This window comes from Felis catus, chromosome C1, assembly GCF_018350175.1.
Source record: "Felis catus isolate Fca126 chromosome C1, F.catus_Fca126_mat1.0, whole genome shotgun sequence".
In the NCBI taxonomy this organism is placed as follows: domain Eukaryota; kingdom Metazoa; phylum Chordata; class Mammalia; order Carnivora; family Felidae; genus Felis; species Felis catus.
In genome coordinates this window covers 144,751,704-144,770,148 of record NC_058375.1, presented here as the reverse complement: position 1 = coordinate 144,770,148, position 18,445 = coordinate 144,751,704, and the positions used below count along the sequence as shown (strand labels likewise).

General features: G+C 36.9%; 1 long non-coding RNA gene across 1 annotated transcript in view; it reads left to right on the top strand.

Annotated features, from left to right (window-relative positions):
* LOC123379155 overlaps positions 1-18,252 on the top strand; it is a 43,958-nt gene extending 25,706 nt beyond the window's left edge. The window contains exon 4 of the long non-coding RNA XR_006583211.1: positions 16,862-18,252. This is a non-coding gene — a long non-coding RNA (uncharacterized LOC123379155). The remainder of the gene's footprint in view (positions 1-16,861) is intronic.
* The last annotated feature ends 193 nt before the right edge of the window (positions 18,253-18,445 follow it).

The following is an 18,445-nucleotide window of genomic DNA, read 5'->3' as shown; positions in this document are numbered from 1 at the left end:
AAAAAAAGATCTCCAGGTCCATCAACAATGGATGAAAAAGTGCTCATTTCTCAGAGCATCTCAAAAAGTATTTGTTACTTTTTATAACTTCCCTATTTTCTTTATTCTTGCCATCTGCAACATATTTAAAATTTGAGTAAAATAATACTGGGAATTCTTCTCTGCTAAATCAGAAAGATAAACATTTGTTCAATGTCTTCTAACAGTGCATGTAACAATTTTATTTATTGATTTATTGATTTATTGATTTATTGATTTAATTATTTATTTTGATAATCACCTCTAATCATGATAAACTATATCTGAAAGGTAAAAATATATACATACACTTATATACTCCATATGCATAATAAACACTTGAAGAGTGGATTCCCAGCTAGCACACCTCAAGACTCTAACAGGGATCAATTAATAAGCTTGGTGTTGTCACACTTCTTTCTCACAGCTTTAAGGAAAGGAAGGAGCACATGGTGAATCCATTTCAATCAAGAAAGCTTATGTGCAAAAAAAAAAAAAAAAGATCTGGAAAGAATTAGACCACAAATTGATGTGTGCCCCAGAAGACAAAGGATACATATTGAACACGTATAATGATATTCTTGTTTGTTCTTTTCAAATCGGTTCTTACTACATATTCATATTTATCCAACTTACTGAGTAATATATTTTTAAAGTGTTTGATTTTTTAACCACCCTGTAGGTGATGGGGAGCTGGGGGAGGAAAATCGTGAAAAGGATTTGGTTTCAGACATTTATCTGGCTTAAAAGACAGGAACCTATCAAGCACAATCAATTGCGGGCACAATGTCCCTATTTTATATATGTGTTATTTTTCTAAAATGTTTTACAAAAAGTGGCTTCCTGACAGCCTCAGAATCCCAGAAGAACTGGTTATTGCAGCCTGAACTCTTGTCGAGTCAGAAGTAATACATATAAATCTGTAACCAAATTAGTGACATCGATTCAGACTGGCAGATTGGAAATATCAAAATGGTTTGGGGAAATGTATCTTTTTATTTATGTCCTATATATGGAGGCTAGAATTTGTAACTTGCCTTGGTTTTAAGATGACTTCACTGATAGATATCAATAGTCACGATTCTACGATAGTATAAGCTAGGCTGAATTTGCGTTAGCTCTGCAAAGTGTATAAACACTCCATTTAAAAAAAAAAAAAACTCCATTTTCAACCACATAAATTTTAGGCTGAGAGCAAGTAGAGGTCTGAATCCCTTCCCAAAGTTATCATAGCATATTTTCTGGCTCTGATTTAAAAGTTGATTTTATTCTTATAAGTAAATATATAAACAAGATCATTAAATCATTAATACATACCAAATATTTTCTTTAAAATGCATGACATATAAACTTTTTGTATTATAGAAATATTTGAAAATCTGTTTAAAGCTACTGAGGAAGTGAACTTGATAGTGACAAGTGTTCTCTCTCAGTGTTCATCTGTGAGGCAGGGCAATTTCTTTATTGTCAGATAGCTCAGGGATAGGAGAGTTCAGGCTTAGCCTCAAATTGCCCACTGGGGTAGAATGCATATCTAGAATATTCAACACAGCAGGTGACTTGTTTTTTAATTCTATTCACTATTCAGGCCCAGGGCAGGTTGAAATAGCAGGAGTTAAAGTTCAGTTCCTAGCTCTGAAGGAATCCATTTCTGAAAGGCAGATAGAGGAACACTAAAAGTTTTTGGAACAGAATAGGATGAAAAATAGGATCTGAACCGGGAACTAATGGACACAAGAAAATTCACGCTTAGGAACAAGAGGCAGGGGTCAAGCTATCAGAAGAGGCTCTCTCTGAAGGCAATTGAGTTGCAACTCAAGGAATGATGTGGAACTCAGCAGACAGCATTAGGATGTGAAATTCCAAGTGAGAATTATACCAAAATGACACCTGCCTTACACTATGAGATCCAGATAATGCTTAGGAATGAAACACTAAAATCTCAACAAAAGCAAGGAAGGCTAACAAAGAATAAACAGTGCATTATAGCATGGGTTTAAGCCTATCTCCCTCTATAAAGAAAGGATGGATGCCAGTGGTTTGGCAATTAGCCAGAGTTGGAGATGCTTAGCAACTAATGACTGAGTGGCATTATCAAAACCCACCTTCTTTATACCTTTTCAAACATATGCATTTATGTTCTTACACACACACACACACACACACACACACACACACACACACACAAAACCCTTTATGTCTTTGGGCCAATACAAGCTCAAATAAGATGGTTCATCCCTCTGCAAGATGAATTAGCATTACTCTCAGCAGCCATTGGACCAAATACCAGGTTAAGCAATGGAAACCTCTGTGTTTATCTAGCAGTAGCCTCTCCCAGTCAGATATGGCAATTTTATACCTTATGTCAATGATGGCAAGCCTGTACCACAATGACCTTTCCCTAGTGATTATTATTTGATCAGAGATGGGCCCATATTTTAGCTGGTCTTATCAGTCTAAAGGGAACAGCTTTTATTTTCATGGTTAAATGAAATAATTATTTCTCTCTCTTACTCATTCCTCTCTCTCTCTCTCTCTCTCTCTCTCTCTCTCTCTCTCTCTCTCTGCCCCACCCCCCGCTTACCCCAAGCATATAACCTCAATTGCTTCTAAGCAACCATTTGGTGTTGAGGAGGGAAGCAAGCCTGAGAAAGGGTTTGAAGTTGAAAATCATTGCAACATTCGACATAACTATTCTCCATATGAAATCAATCTGGATCAGGTTTTTTGTTCATTGCATTCAAAAGCATTTCAACTGAGGATGGTTTTCTTTCTGTTTTTCTTTTTCTTTTTCTTTTTTCTCCCTTTTTTCTTTTTATTTCCTAGTCATCTGACCAGATCAGATAATCCTGATCACAATCTTCTCTCTTTTCTTGATCTATACGCGTCCTTCATTGATTTCATCCATTCCCATGGCTGTAATGACTTTCCACGCATTGACATAGTCATGTCAGAACTCACTACTGAGTAACAAACTCATATTTCCAAATGTCATTAGATGTATCTTCCTGAGTCACCAATAATCTCAAATTTGGCATTCTATTACTGAAATTCTCATCTGTGTTAATAACACTGATTCCTCCACCTACGTTCTCATTATTTATTGTGTTGTTTTCAACCTAACTTGAAACTTCAACATTTCATTATCAACCTCTTTCGAGATATAATCCAATTAGTAGTACATACGTGCCTTTTTAATTTCCTAAAGTATCCCTGAATTCATTTCTTATTTGTCCTGTATTATGTAACACTGCAGGCCAGGTTCTTCATCATCTCTCACATGGAGTGTTCTAATCTCGTTTGAACTCCCAGCCATGAATTTATCCTTCCTCCTTCTATTCTTGAGACACAAATGCCAGAGTTTTCCTTCTCAATAAAAAATACAAATAATTCACCCTTTTTTCCCTATAGGAAAATCAAATTGCTCAGCATGTTTTCATCCACAACTCTTCATGACTACAACCCAGTCCACCTCCCTGGGCTTATTTTCTTCTACTGCCCTTCTTACACACATTTCTAGCTTCTGATTTAGAAACATTTGGTTTGTATGTCTCACTTTTTTCCAAGCATGACATCTTTCCTCTTGATCCATGTGGTTATACATGTTATACATGTTTCTTTTGCTGCTTCAAATGTCCTTACCCTAATTCTCTGCCTGGAAAACTGTGGTTTGTTCTTCAACATCCAGCTAATTAACTTCTCTGAAAATCTATCCCTGGGAGCAACCTCAGCTATTGGCCAGAATTAATCTACTCTTGCCATGCTTTCAAATCACATGTTATACATCACTTATTATGGAGCATTCCCCACATGATACTATCATTGATGGTTTGGGAGTCTAGACCTACTCTTAAACCATTAGCACTTTAAAAAAGAGAGAATGCACAATTCGCCTGGGAATCTCTCAGATCAATTAACAAAGGGTCTGGCATATAACGGTATTTCAGCAAAAGTCTGGAGGATGGAAGCTGCAGGCTCTCTCAGGGCTCCACACAATGGAAAACACAACTTTCTCAGGAAAGGTTTAGATTCTCTATGGACCGTACTTTGTGCTAACTACACTCCTACTCTGTCATGACTCTGTCACCTGGCAATTCTACCTCACCTCCCAAGTTATCCTCAAGGACAAACAACTTGGAAACTCCTCTCCCAGCTAAAAGCTGAAAAAGTACATAGCTATGTCCTAGATCTAAATGAAAGAATAAAGATAATCATGAATTCGTTTATAATAAGCAACCCATCACATCCTAAGGCTGTTATAGGTGAAAAAGTCATGAGAGACACATTGACAAATGTAATGAGGTTTGAATACAATCATTGGAGAGACATAAATTGATATAATGCTCTTATTTTTTGTCCCTCTGTTATAGTTCTATTGGGATTTCTTTCTTTTTCTTTCTTTCTTTTTTTTCTTTCTTCCTTTCCTTTCCTTTCCTTTCCTTTCCTTTCCTTTCCTTTCCTTTCCTTTCCTTTCCTTTCCTTTCCTTTCCTTTCCTTTCCTTTCCTTTCCTTTCCTTTCTTGCCTGGAGTAAAATCCTTTCTGGGGTAAGGTGGATCTTTTACCAGAACATGGCAGAGAATGTTGAGCCAAACTTTTCTTGACCCGAACATGGATCACCTCTTAGTAGCCTTCATAAGAAACAGTTCACCATAAGTGCTCTAACACCTTGTGAGACACAGTGATACTCTGTTTTCAAGCTTGCTAACAGAGATGATGGTCTGCCGCCGAATACTATGTGTTATATTCCTGAGTGGTTTTGCAATGGTGCTAAATTCTTCTGAAGTGTTGCTTTGCCCTTTCTTGCATGAAGGTCTTGGCACATGGATCAGGAGGCTCTATATAGTTTATCAGAACATAATTATTGAGTTTCATGTAGGCCTGGCACATTCATGAAAATGATGAAATTACCTAGACTGAAATGAAATCCAAATTTTGATCATGAGATAATTCTGAATTACAGACATGTTCCCAGTTGAATCTAAGGTGAAATAAAGCTGTAAGACTCCGTAGTTTATATGTGGCATATTTATTTATTGTAGTTACATTCTAAGCTTTTTTAGTAAGAAAACAATTGAGAAAATCTAGAATAAGTAGTTCATGAATACATTTAAATGTCCCAAGAATCTTATGAAGTAAGATACTGCTGTTATACCCATTATAAAGAAATCGAATTTACGGTCTTAAAGCAATTTGTTCAAGGGCACAAAGCTAGGAATTGGCAGAACAAATAATAAAATCCAGTCTGGCTTTGCAGCCTACATATTTTATCACTCTGCAAATTGCCTCTCTATTTAGTGATGTCTAAGGAGAACTATTGGCTTTCTGAAAAAGGTGGAAAAGTTTATTGCACATTGCTGAAGTCAAGATCTAATGCCAAATATAAAATCCACTTTATTTTAGCCTTTAATCATGCCATTTGCACTTGTGCATACCCAAGTCATGAATATTCAGGAGTCATTTACATGTAAATTGTCTTTACCTAGCTTCTGTTAATTTAACACGATTTAATGATTGAGTTGTATATTGGAAAGTAATCTGGAAAATACACAAGAGTTGGGATGCCTGGGTGGCTCAGTCGGTTGGTTGTCTGACTTCGGCTCAGGTCATGATCTCGCAGTCCATGGGTTTGAGCCCCATGTCAGGCTCTGTGCTGACAGCTCAGAGCCTGAAGCCTGCTTCAGATTCTGTGTCTCCCTCTCTCTGCTCCTCCCCCACTCATGCTCTGTCTCTCTCTCTCAAAAATAAACAATAAAAAGATCTTTAAAAAAAGAAAATACACAAGAGCAAACACAGCCCTCAATGTTTCAAACAGCTAATTTGAATCCTTCCAAAATAATAAGCAAATTATTTAAAGTTATTTTGGAATCCAACAGAAACCCAACTTAATCAGTATGTCATGGTCAGGTGGACTATACTGCATGGTACAAATGACCCTGCAAGGGAGCAATTTCCATAGAAGAGAGGAGTGGGCTATATAGTCACCCCGGAAGGGAGTCTGCAATTGCTTATGTGAATTAAATCATTTAATTAAAATTATCATTAATGGATCCTAATGACCAGCTTGCCCTATTATTGTGCACAATGAAAAAGAAATTCTGAAAAATAGAAAGTTTCAGCTTAGGAGATATGAATCAAAGCCTGCCAGAGTATCTTCATATCAAGGTAAGAGACACTTGCCAACTCACCATGAGAAGGGATGCTATCCAGTTTTCAACTTCCTATAGGAGCTGAGAAGTAAAATATGTTCAAAAAGCGGAATGAAGTAGATCTCGTAGCAACCAAATTAATCTTTCATTAGCAAATAAAAACCACATATCCTCATCCAATCTTAAAAACTAAATAGTAAAAATCCCAGGAGCTTAAGACATAAAACATACCATTGAAGCTTGAATATCCCATCTATGAGTAAAAAGAAGTTCAGAAATCCAACCATTAGTGCTATCCTTTTCTAATTTATCAAGTTCGGCTTCCACCTTCAGTTAATGTATTTTGGGTGGAAAAAGCTCTTTATGTGAGTCATGCTGAGGAAGAGAATGTAACGTTTATAGGGTAGAAAGCTCCACACAGAAAAAGGAGGAGATGCTAGCAATGGCATTTCCACATCGACACTGCAAGGAAGGCATTCTGCCATAGAAACCGAACTAATTCCAAAGAAGATTAAGGGAAATAGAGACACATTTCAGACCTATTTAATGCATTGTAATCATTCCCCTTTGCTTTGGCTAAACCACCAAAGCAGGCAATCTGGTCTTTTCAAGGAGGAAGGAAAAGGGAAAGAAAAATGAACACACACACACACACACACACACACACACACACACACACACACAGAAAATCTTAGCTGACATTTTGAATGTAATAGAAAGCATGCCAAATTGTTCAGCAATAGTTTTAAAATTTTATAGTGCCCGCCACCATAAATGCATAATTCAAGGTTAACTTGGTTTATACAATAAGAAGTGACAGTAGAAGGCTCTCTGCTGTGATAGCTTATAGGGGACAGGAGTCAAATGTAATGTGGCAAATAAAAGTTCTGTGCCCCAATATTTTAGAGATTCCCATATTTTGTTAATTAATTTTTCAATGGTATTTCTCTTCAAGTCTTTCTAACACACTACCTGTTCTGTGGTTGACACAGCACCGGAATTAGAATCAGAAAGCATGGGCTTAAGCTGGGCCCTGTTATGTGTCGTCATTTAGCAAAAGTAATGTCACTTCTAAAATGGAAAAAAATGGGGCGCCTGGGTGGCTCAGTCGGTTAAGCGTCCGACTTCGGCTCAGGTCATGATCTCGCGGTCCGTGGGTTCGAGCCCCGCATCAGGCTCTGTGCTGACAGCTCGGAGCCTGGAGCCTGTTTCAGATTCTGTGTCTCCCTCTTTCTCTGACCCTCCCTTGTTCATGCTCTCTCTCTGTCTCAAAAATAAATAAATGTTAAAAAAAAATTAAAAAAAAATAAAATAAAATAAAATGGAAAAAAATAAAACCAAAGTGACATATTTGTGATGAAGATTAAGTGAGGTTGCATGTATGAAACCAACTTGTAAGCACTATATATTCTACTATAAACTCTAGGTTGTTACTCTACTACGAACTACAAAATGTTAGGCAAATAATAATAATAATAATAATAATAATAATAATAATAATAATTACTTTTGGCTAGCCATTTGTTAGTATTAAGGTATAATAGTACATTATTACCTGGATTTATGGCATGGATTTTGTAACATTCAACTTATAATCATAAAGCACTAACTTTCTACATAGGGTGAAATTTTGTACAGAAATATAGGATTCCCTAGATAATATGAAAACAAGATTTTCCAGTTTTAATGCTTGTTCTCTACATATCCTGTTAAAGTGTCTATGACTATATCCAAAAAGCCAAGAAATAGTAGAACTGGAACTAAAGATAAAATTAAAATCATATGTCAACAGGTAAAGGAATGTTCATCAATTTTATTATTGGTGAAAATTTATTGGGAAACAGAGGCTTGAGTTATGCATGATGTGCTTTATCTTCGGTAAATAAACAAGCCAAAAAAAAACTCTCTAAAAACAAACAGAAAAGCATATTCTTGAAGTTCTGAGTGTGGTCTGGGACCATGGGACTAGCAGCGTCAGCATCAACTGGGACTTTGTTACAAATACAAATACAGCAAATTACAGGGCCAAACTCAAGGCCCTTACCAACCAGGTGATTTCTATAACCACTGAAATTTGGGAACCACTGGCAAAAACACAAAAAAAACACAAAGGAAAATATTTTGATTTAAACTTATCCTATGATTTAACTCCAAAAGAAGAATTTGCAATGGCTCAAAACAGATGAGTAGTATTATTCCTACCTTCAGGTGAAAAAATTAAGAAACGGGTCTTAAGAGATTTGACCAACCAGCACAATCAGGAAAAGTCAGAACTAATGTGTTAATTATTTCACCTTGAAAATTATTTCTTTCTTAACCATTGATATATACCACCTGCCTAGCTTTGAGACCAGTAGTTTGAAAACTACTTTAAGTAAACAGAAAAAAAAAAAAAGGAAGCTTCTTGCTTGCTGTTTTCAAAAACATTGTAAGGGACACGGTCTGGATATTTGTAAGATGTAAACAAAATTAAATTGGAGGAGAGAGACAAAAAAGATGGGTGAAGAAATATGAGTGTGAGAAATCCCAACAGACAGTGGCAGAATCAGATTTACATTAATAAGAGTAGAATAAAGGCAAACAAACTGGGGAGACAGAACAGAATATGAAAGTAAAAGACTTAATGTTGAAACTACGACAGAGAAGATAAAAGACGTGGAATTCTGACAACTGAGATGTAAACAAGAACAGCGTTGGTTTTCAAGTAAAATATAAAAGCAGGAAGAGAAGCCCCATGGGGGAAAAAGTCTGGCAATGAGAAAGGACTGAGTATACATATGTGTAGTAATCACAGAATTCTACATAAAATTGATGATAGGGCACCTGGCTAGTTCAGTCGGCAGAGCATACAACTTTTGGTGACAGGATTGTGAGTTCAAGCCCCACACTGGGTGTGGAGCCTACTTTAAAACCACAGCAGCAAGTGATGATAAAAGACCAATCTACAACATGACATATGATAATTTGATATATTATTCAAATTCCAAAGGTAGAAAAATAAAATTCACAAAGCACCCAGGCTCCAAATCTACACAACATTGGAAATAAATGAAGGCCACCAAAATGAGAACAAACAGAGGCTATTCAGTCAGAGCTTGCTATAATAGCGAGAATCAGCTACCATCACTTGGATTTGCCAGAGACCTAAAGGCCGGCAAGGAAGCGGGAAAACTTTATAGTGAAAAGAGAAAAAACAAAACAAGAAAAAGAAGAATGCCTCAGGTATGCTCTGATTGGAAGTCGATGGGATGGCATGAGGAGGTGGGCTAATTAGAAGCAGGGCACCTTGTGTGTTTTATTACGGGAACATACATAGCTTCCTCTGGTGGATCCTGAGTTAGAAGTAGAGGCAAGAATTAGAGAAGCTGGAAGTCATTGACCAACTCCTGACCATGCTAAGCTGTGGTCTGTGGAGGTAGGGCTTTGGCTTCCCAGACCCGTTGCCACAGAGGCTGTTGGTCAGAGCTCCACTGTCATGTATAGTTTTACTGTTCATACCAAATGAAGGAAATAGTTAAATTCTCCCGCTTCTACATATAAGCTTGCAGGCAGTAAAAATTTCATTTGGTCACAACCACTTCTGTATTTCTTAGACTTGTATAGATGGAATGCATTAAAAGATATTTATGGTATTTCAAATATTAAAAAAAAACTTTCTTGTAGGTTAAAAAATTTAAGCCAATAAAATGTAGAAAAATGTATCAGAATATTTAATTGACTTCAGATAATGAACAATTTTCAGAGCTTAATAGCAATAGAGGATATCACCGATATCTCTAAGGAAAAGAGTAGATTTTATTGCATAAACATTTATGTAAATTGCAATGAAAATGTAATATTAAAATGTACAAATATGAAAATAAAAGGTATTTTATTATTTTAATTCTAGTATTGCTAATATACAGTGTAATATTAGTTTCATGCGTACAATATAGTGATTCAACAATTCCATACAGCACCCAGTGCTCATTACAAATGCACTCCTTAATCCCCATCACCTATTTCACACATCCCCCCTCTGGTAACCATCAGTTCATTCTCTTTTAGCTAAGAGTTTGTTTTTTGGCTTATCTTTCTCTATTTTTTCCCTTGCTCATTTGTTTTCTTTCTTAAATGCCTTAAATTCCACATATGAGTGAAATCACATGGTATCTGTCTTTTTCTGACTGACTTATTTTGCTTAGCATTGTTTTGGCACATCTTTCCAGTTCATCATCTTACTATTATTTTTTTACTTTGTTTCATACAACATGCACTCTATGAATTTCTGATCTAGTACTGTTGATTTCAAAATGACCCCACACGTGGAAGTCACTGAGAAACTGAAGAAAGAGGCAGACAAGATTGGAAGGTAGGTGGCAGGTATAACAAAGTGAAGGAACTCACAAGGCTTGTCTTGGGCAGCCACAAGACAAGTTAATCTCTGCACTTGCTCACCAGAATCTTAAAAGTTTATACAGAGGCCTTAACTGAATTCAGTCATATATAGCCTCTGGATGGTCTCAACACCACATTGCTCTCTCAAGGCTGCATCCTTGTAAACAGTTCCCACTGTGGGAACAGTAGGCAGGATGTACATTTCACGGACAAGGGAGACAGTGGGGAGCCTCTGATGGCCTGGGATTGGCTCCTGGGTCAACTGGTGGTCATTTCTTCTCAATTAACTATTACCTACTCCAACAAAGGAATTGTTTTTCTTTTTTTTATTATTATTTTTTTAACGTTTATTCATTTTTGAGAGAGACAGAGACAGAGACAGAGACAGAGCATGAGTGGGGGAGGGCCAGAGAGAGGGAGACACAGAATCTGAAGCAGGCTCCAGGCTCTGAGCTGACAGCACAGAGCCTGATGCGGGGCTCGAACTCATGGATCGCGAGATCATGACCTGAGCCGAAGTTGGACACTCAACCAACTGAACCACCCAGGTGCCCCAGGAATTGTATTTCGCATAAAAATCATCCCCCTCCACAACCCCCTGCACATACCATTAACAAAACAAAACAAAACAAAACAAAACAACATAAAAACGTTTTTAAAAGTGGAAGAACCCCTTGATGCTGGTACAGAAAGGAAAACAGGCACACATATCCATTACTTGTGGAAGTGTGAAATTGTACTATCTTTAGCAGGCAATTTAGCAAAATAAATCAAATGTTTAATTGGAAGTATTCTTTGACCTTGTGATGACAGCTACTTCTAAAAATTTACCCCCAGCTGTTCTTCTGAACTTGATTTTTCCATGTACTTTCAGGATATTGATATGGTATCCCAAGATTTACTGGAGGCTATGGAGTAAACATAGTACTTTTCCTGGCTCACATTTTCAGGAGGAAATAAAAGGAACTTCTCATTTTTTCCTCAAACAACTTCGTCACATACATATATGCAAATTATCAGTATCCTGGTTTGATGTGGGAGTATTCATTGTTTCCTGACATCAAAAAGTAGCATTTCCAGGGCACCTGGATGGATCAATTGGTTATGTGTTCGACTCTTGATTATGGCTCAGGTCATGATCTCACGGTTGTGAGATCAAGCCTTGCATCAGGCTCAGTGAGGAGCATAGAGCCTGGTTGGGATTCTCTCTCTCTCCCTCTCTCTCTCTCTCTGTCACTTCACTGCTTGTTCTCTTTCTCTCTCAAAATAAATAATAATTAAATTTAAAAATATATCTAAAAATAGCATTTCTATGAGCGTAGACTGACAAATATGGAACTTTTGTCTTAGTAAACTCCATAAAATGCAGTCAACACAAATTGGGCTAATCATTACTCTTGGCTTCTTTGAACAAGAAAGCTAGATTATGTGATTTCTCTGTGAGCCCTAAGAGTTCACTGAGATTCATGTTTTTAAATGTGTCAGCAATTTAAAGTTTTTCTCTATATTTTAATTCACCCTTGAAGAAATATACATTCTAATAAATCAGTTAAGCTTCATGTGAATGTTGCAATTAATTAGACTTAGTAACATTTCTCTTTGAGTTACTTATTAACCGCAAACATTTTTTTAAGTGGGAGGCCAGTAATTTTAATATCAATTTGTGTCTTTTTAATTTTTTTTTTACATTTATTTATTTTTGAGAAAAAGAGTGAGACAAAGCATGAGCAGGGAGGGGCAGAGAGTAAAGGAGACACAGAATCTGAAGCAGGGTCCAGGCTCTGAGCAAGTGGTCCACACAGAGCCTGATGCGAGGCTTGAACCCATGAACTGTGAGATCATGACCTGAGCCAAAGTCAGATGCTCAACCAACTGAGCCACCCAGGAGCCCCTGTATGTCTTTTATAAAAGTATGATTTTAATTGTGAATGTAGAGTTGTACGTAAAACCAGTAGTTTGATGTGTTACTTAAAAACTCTGATAGATAAGATAGGAAAATGCAATACATAAAATCCTAAATCTCAAGTGTTTATTATTATATTGACCTGAGGCTCCTGATAATGAAGATGACGTAAAAGAACTATGAGAGTGATAGTTCTTTTCAAAACCTTTATGCACCAGAATCCTTTCATCATGATTCAACAAATACATGTTGCATTGAAGGTTTTGGGTTTTTTTATTATTATTATTTTCCTTCATTGTCAGTGGAATGAAATTTGAAAGAAATAAATGGCTTAAATATTTATTTTAAAGAAATATTTAATGAAATGGAAAAAACTTGTAAGAACTAGTTATCTTAGGGAAATCTATGCTAACCTCAAGAGAAAGAATGTTCTGATAGATTTTTTTTTAAACTCTGTTGTATTAAAATTTTTGTTATGGAAGGAGAAATAGCCAAACGTGTGATTATATACCTATTCATGGGCTGTGGCCAATGGTCTAGCTGAATGCTGAGGGACTTGGAACAAATATGAAAAATTGGTGGCAAGAAAATTTGAAATGTAAGGCTATTGGTTGGCTCAGTCCGTTAAGCGCCAGACTCTTGATTTCAGCTCAGGTCATATCTCAAGTTTAGTGAGATAGAGTCCCACATCAGGCTCTGCACTGACAGCACAAAGCCTGCTTGGGATTCACTCTCTCCATCTCTCTCTGCCCCTCCCCAGCTCATGCACTCTCTCTCTCTTTCTCTCAGAATAAATAAAGTTAAAAAAAAAAAAAGAAAGAAAGAAAATGCAATATGTGGACAGATCCTTCTGAATGGGCAAAAGATGTGAAGTTATGTGTGTCCCATATGGATACCCACTGTAGGGTAACCTCAGCAGAGGAGGATTTGAATAGTCAGGTGGATAGGTGACTGTCATAAAGGCACAGTATTTTGTTTTACTAAAATAAATATTCTAGATAGAGACTTGCCTTCCCTATGCACGATGCTTCTGCCAAACTACTACCTCTAGACTTACAGAATGCTTTATTCACCATCATGGTATTCCACAGCATTACTTCTGATCAAAGAACTTAACTTGCAGGGAAAAACAAAGACAAAAACAAACAAACAAACAAACAAACAAACAACAACAAAATGTGTCAATGGGCCCATGCTCATGGAATTCACTGGTCTTTAGTTAGAATGGTGGAATGACCTTTGGAAGGCCAGCAGATGCTAGGTGGTGATACTTTGTAGGACAAGGGCAAAGTTCTCTAGAAGGTTGTATATGCTGTGAATAAGCATCCATTATACAGTGCTGTTTCTCCCATAGCTAGGGTTCACAGAGGTAGAAATGGAAGCAGCACCACTCGCGATTACTTACACCTAGTGACCCACTAGTTCAATTTTTCCTTCTTGTTCTCAAGGCTCTGTGCTCTGCTGGCCCAGAGGTCTTAGTTCCAGAGGGAAAAGTGTTTCGATCAGGAAACACAATGATTCTGCTGAACTAAAAGTTAAGACTGCCACCCATCCACTTTGGGCTCATTAAGCCTCTGAATTAACAAGCAAAGTAGGGAGTTATGGTGCTGGCTGGGGTAGTTGATCATGACTACAAAGGGGAAATTGGACTACTTCTCCACAGTGGAGATAAGGAAGAGTGTATCTAGAATACAGGAGATCCCTTAGAGCATCTCTTCAAGGCATTTCCATGCCCTGTGATTAAGGCCAATGAAATACTACAACAACCCAATACCGGCAAGATTACTAAAGGCCCAGACCCTGCAAAATGAAGGTTTGGGTCACTCCACACCCATAGAGAACAATTACCAGGTGAGGCAATTGCTAAAGGCAAATGGAATACAGAATGGGCAGAAGATGGTAGATATAAATATCAGCTACAATCACATGACCAGCTACAGAACTGAGGACTATAATTGTCTTCAGTATTTGCTCCTTATTTTGTTATGAATATGTTTGTGTGTGTATGCATGTTTGATTTCTTTCCTCTCTTACTCTCTTATCATGTAACATTAAGATATATTAATTAAAGAATTTAAGTTTGTTAATGTTACATCATAGTATTTAGGTTACAAGATATCATGAAGAAGAGTAAATATCACTCAAGACCTTTACTTCCTCTTCCGGAGAAGCAGTTAGTGTATTTTCAGTTGTATGCAGGATCTTTGCATCTTATAAGGCAGAGTTATTATCTTGTTAATCTATTCATTTGAAGATAAGTATGGTTTAAGGAGTGTGTATCCATGCCAAGTCAACAAGGGGTGATGGTCAAATTGACTGGGCCACATCATGCCCAGAGAGCTGGTTAAATACTGTTTCTGGGCATGTCTGTGAGTAAGGCAGATGGTCCTCCCCAGTGTGGGTGGGCATTATGCAGTCGCCCTGTTCTTTGAGGGCTTGAATAGAACAAAAAAGCAGAGAGAGTTTGAATTCAGTCAGCCTGATTGCCTTTCTGGGACATGGATCTTCTCCTGCCCTGGGCACTTCTGGTTCTCAGGCCTTCGTCCCCAGACTGGAATCTATACCATTAGCTTTTAACTCTCAAGCTTTACAAACCCCTGGCTTTCCTTGGTCTCCAGCTTTCACGTGGCAGATCACGGGACTTCTCAACCTCTGTAGCCATGTGAGCCAATACCTCATAATAAATCTCTTGGTTCTATTTGTCTGAATAACCCTGAATAATATATTGTATCTTCAAAAATAATAATTGCATGATTCTGATATGTAGAAATTCTATAAGAAAATGGTCAAATCTAAAATTTAAAATAGTTAATTAAAGTTAAAACATCAAAATAAAAAATTTAGTTTTGTTTGTATTTGGGCTACTTTGAAGCCATATTTTATATTAAACCCAAAGAATACAGAATATGAAGTTTCTAAAGTAACAATATACAAAAGTAAAAAAAAAAAATAAATAAGATTAATTCTTTAAAGGTTTTAAATTATTTTCTACCAAATATATTAGACAAGGTAATAGCCTGACTCCTTAGAAACTGTGAAATATTCCTTGAAGATCCAGATTGCTTTACTACGTTTCAGTAGAGGCAGGCATCTATATACAAATGCTAGTGGATGATAAGTTAGTACAAAAACAAACGGTTTAAGATATTCAATTAACCAGTTCAACAATGTAGAACAAGTATTAAAATAGATTGAATAAATTTCCATGTATCTGATGCCGTGTATCCAACATAGGGCATACACTCTATTTATAGTGTTAACTCCTATGACATAATATAATGATTATGACTTTTTAAATAGAATTATAATTAACCATACAATATTATAGTAGTTTCAGTTATGAAAGATAGGGATTTGATAATTTTATGCATTATGAAATGGTCACCATAGGTCCAGGTCTAGTTATCTTCTGTCACCATACAAAGTTATTATGATGTAATTGACTCTGTTGTCTATGCTGTATATTTAATCTCTGTGACTTACTTTCTAACTGAAAGTTTGGCACCTTTAAACCCCTTCACCAATTTTGCTCATACCCTCACACCCCTCCTCTCTGGCAACCACCAATTTGTTCTCTGTAGCTATGGGTCTGTTCTGTTTTGTTTTGTTTGTTTCTTAGATTCTATGTATAAGTGAAATTATACAGTATTTGTCTTTCTCTGACTTATTTCACTTGGCGTAATAACATCTGAGTCTGTCCATGTTTCCCCAATGGCAAGATTTCATTCTTAATTTATGGCTATGTAATATTCTATACACTCACTCACACACACACACACACACACACACACACACACACCACATTTTCTTATCTATTCATTGGACACTGAGGTTACTCCCATGCCTTGGCTATTGTAAATAATGCTGCAATAAATGTAGAGGTATATATCTTTTCAAACTACTGTTTTTGTTTTCTTTGGATAAATACCCAGAAATGGAATTACTGGATTATAGAGAAGTTCTATTTTTAGTTTTTTGAGGAAACTCCATCCTGTTTTCCACAGTGGCTGCACCAATTTATACTTTACATTCCCACCAACAGCATTTGAGGATTCCCTTTTCTCCACATTCTTGCCAACGCTTGTTATTTTTTATCTTTCTGATAATAGCCATTCTGACTGATATGTGAAGGTATCTCATCAGAGTTCTGATTTGCACCTCCTGATGATTAGTGAAGATTGAACATTTTTCATGTGTTTTTTGGCCACTTAGAAAATATCTATGCAGGTCCCCTGCCTATTTTTTAATCAGGTTATTTGGGTTTTTTATTAGTAAGTTGCATGTGTTCTTTCTATACTTTGCACATCAACCCCTTATCCAATATAACATTTCAAGTATGTTAAGAAGGATGCATTTACGTATTGTGGGACATATGTGATGTTTATGTCATTCATTAAACAAAAAATCATTTTTCAGGTGTCTTTAATGTACCAGAACCTGTGGTAAAGAATAGAAAAATGAGCAAGCTATAACTCCTCCTCTCAAGAATTCTGAGTCTGGTGAGCCCCAAAATAATGAGAACCAAAAGACACAGCTCAAAAAATGTGGACTATGCAAGGTGAATGAGAATCATGGAAAAGAAACTGAGGAAGTGAGGTGCTCTAAGTCTTTCTGTCTGAATGGGATACTAAATGCCTTAGTGTGGTCTGCTATTCTCTGGGTGAGGAACGTGTGTGTGCGCACGCGTGCACATGCGTGGGCAAACATGCCCCCAGGCACAGCTGGAGGAATGAGGAAATACCTGCCCATAAGTAGAAGCTATAGAAGCAAAGAAAAGGAGGACACAACAAAAGGCTAGAAATATTCCTTATTTCTTGATACCCACCTGAGAATCACGCTTAGAAATCATAGCTTTGCTTTAATGCACTGAGTTCATGACACTCTGGGACATGACAGATTGATCTTACAAAGGAGCCAATTCATCTTCTATAGATGGGAGGTTTATTTCACACAGAATCATTCAGAGAAGGAAAAGGAAAATTATGCGCTAATATTTATTGAAAACCAAAAAGAATAAAGACAGAGACACGTATTCCAGCACACATTGAGAAATACACTTGAGAACAATTGTACTAGACGCCAATTTGCAGTGTGCTCTAGGGTAAAAATGGGAAAATGGAAATGTTTTTCCAAACCCAAGGTGAAAATGAATACAAAGTGTAATAACACTAATAATATTTGTAAATGAGGCACTCAATTACAGAATATTTTTATACTCTGAATCCTGGTGCTTTTTAATTTTCAGATATAAATTTGGTTAAATTTCTTCTATTTTAAAAATGATTCCCTCTGCTATAATCTTCTTTAATATATAGTAATAGAACAGCTTGAAAGCTTCCTCACAGAAGGTTGCCACAGCAACATCCCTTCAATACGTATGCATGGAATTGGGGGAAGGGGGTTAGAAATGCAGGTGAAACGCAGTGGACTATGGAATGTAATTTAGTCGACTTTCAAGGGAGGAATAAAAAATCCAAGGGAAATGGAGAAAGGGGAAAAGATCAGACTGCAGAACATGCAGACTATTTTAGTCCTGATCACCTCTGTTCTTGTGTCACTGTGAACACACCTCTAGATAACCTAAAAGGAGAGATGCTGCTTCTGAAAGACAGGCAAGGAGAATGGACACAAAGAGGATTCTTAAGGTAGGAACAGGGAACACATTATGTCCCAAGGCTGGCCCACAGCCAAACAGAGCCAAAGTGAGGTAGCTACCCAAGAGGGAGGCTCAGCCTACTTTACTCCCAGCTGCCTTCAATGCCAAGTGTGCCTATGTCTTTGCCAATATTTTTATGCTTCTTTACACTCTGAAGAAAAATTGACTTGAATTTAGCTATTTCACCCTCTTCTTGAACACTTTGGTCTTACTGAAAGAAGTTGTTCCTGGCTGAACAAATCCAGTTACACTTAAAAAGAAGGCAGTGTTTGACTTAAATATCAATTCCCTGCTTCTTTAGAGATTAAAAAAGTCTCGATACTCAGGTGTCTAATATCAGAGGA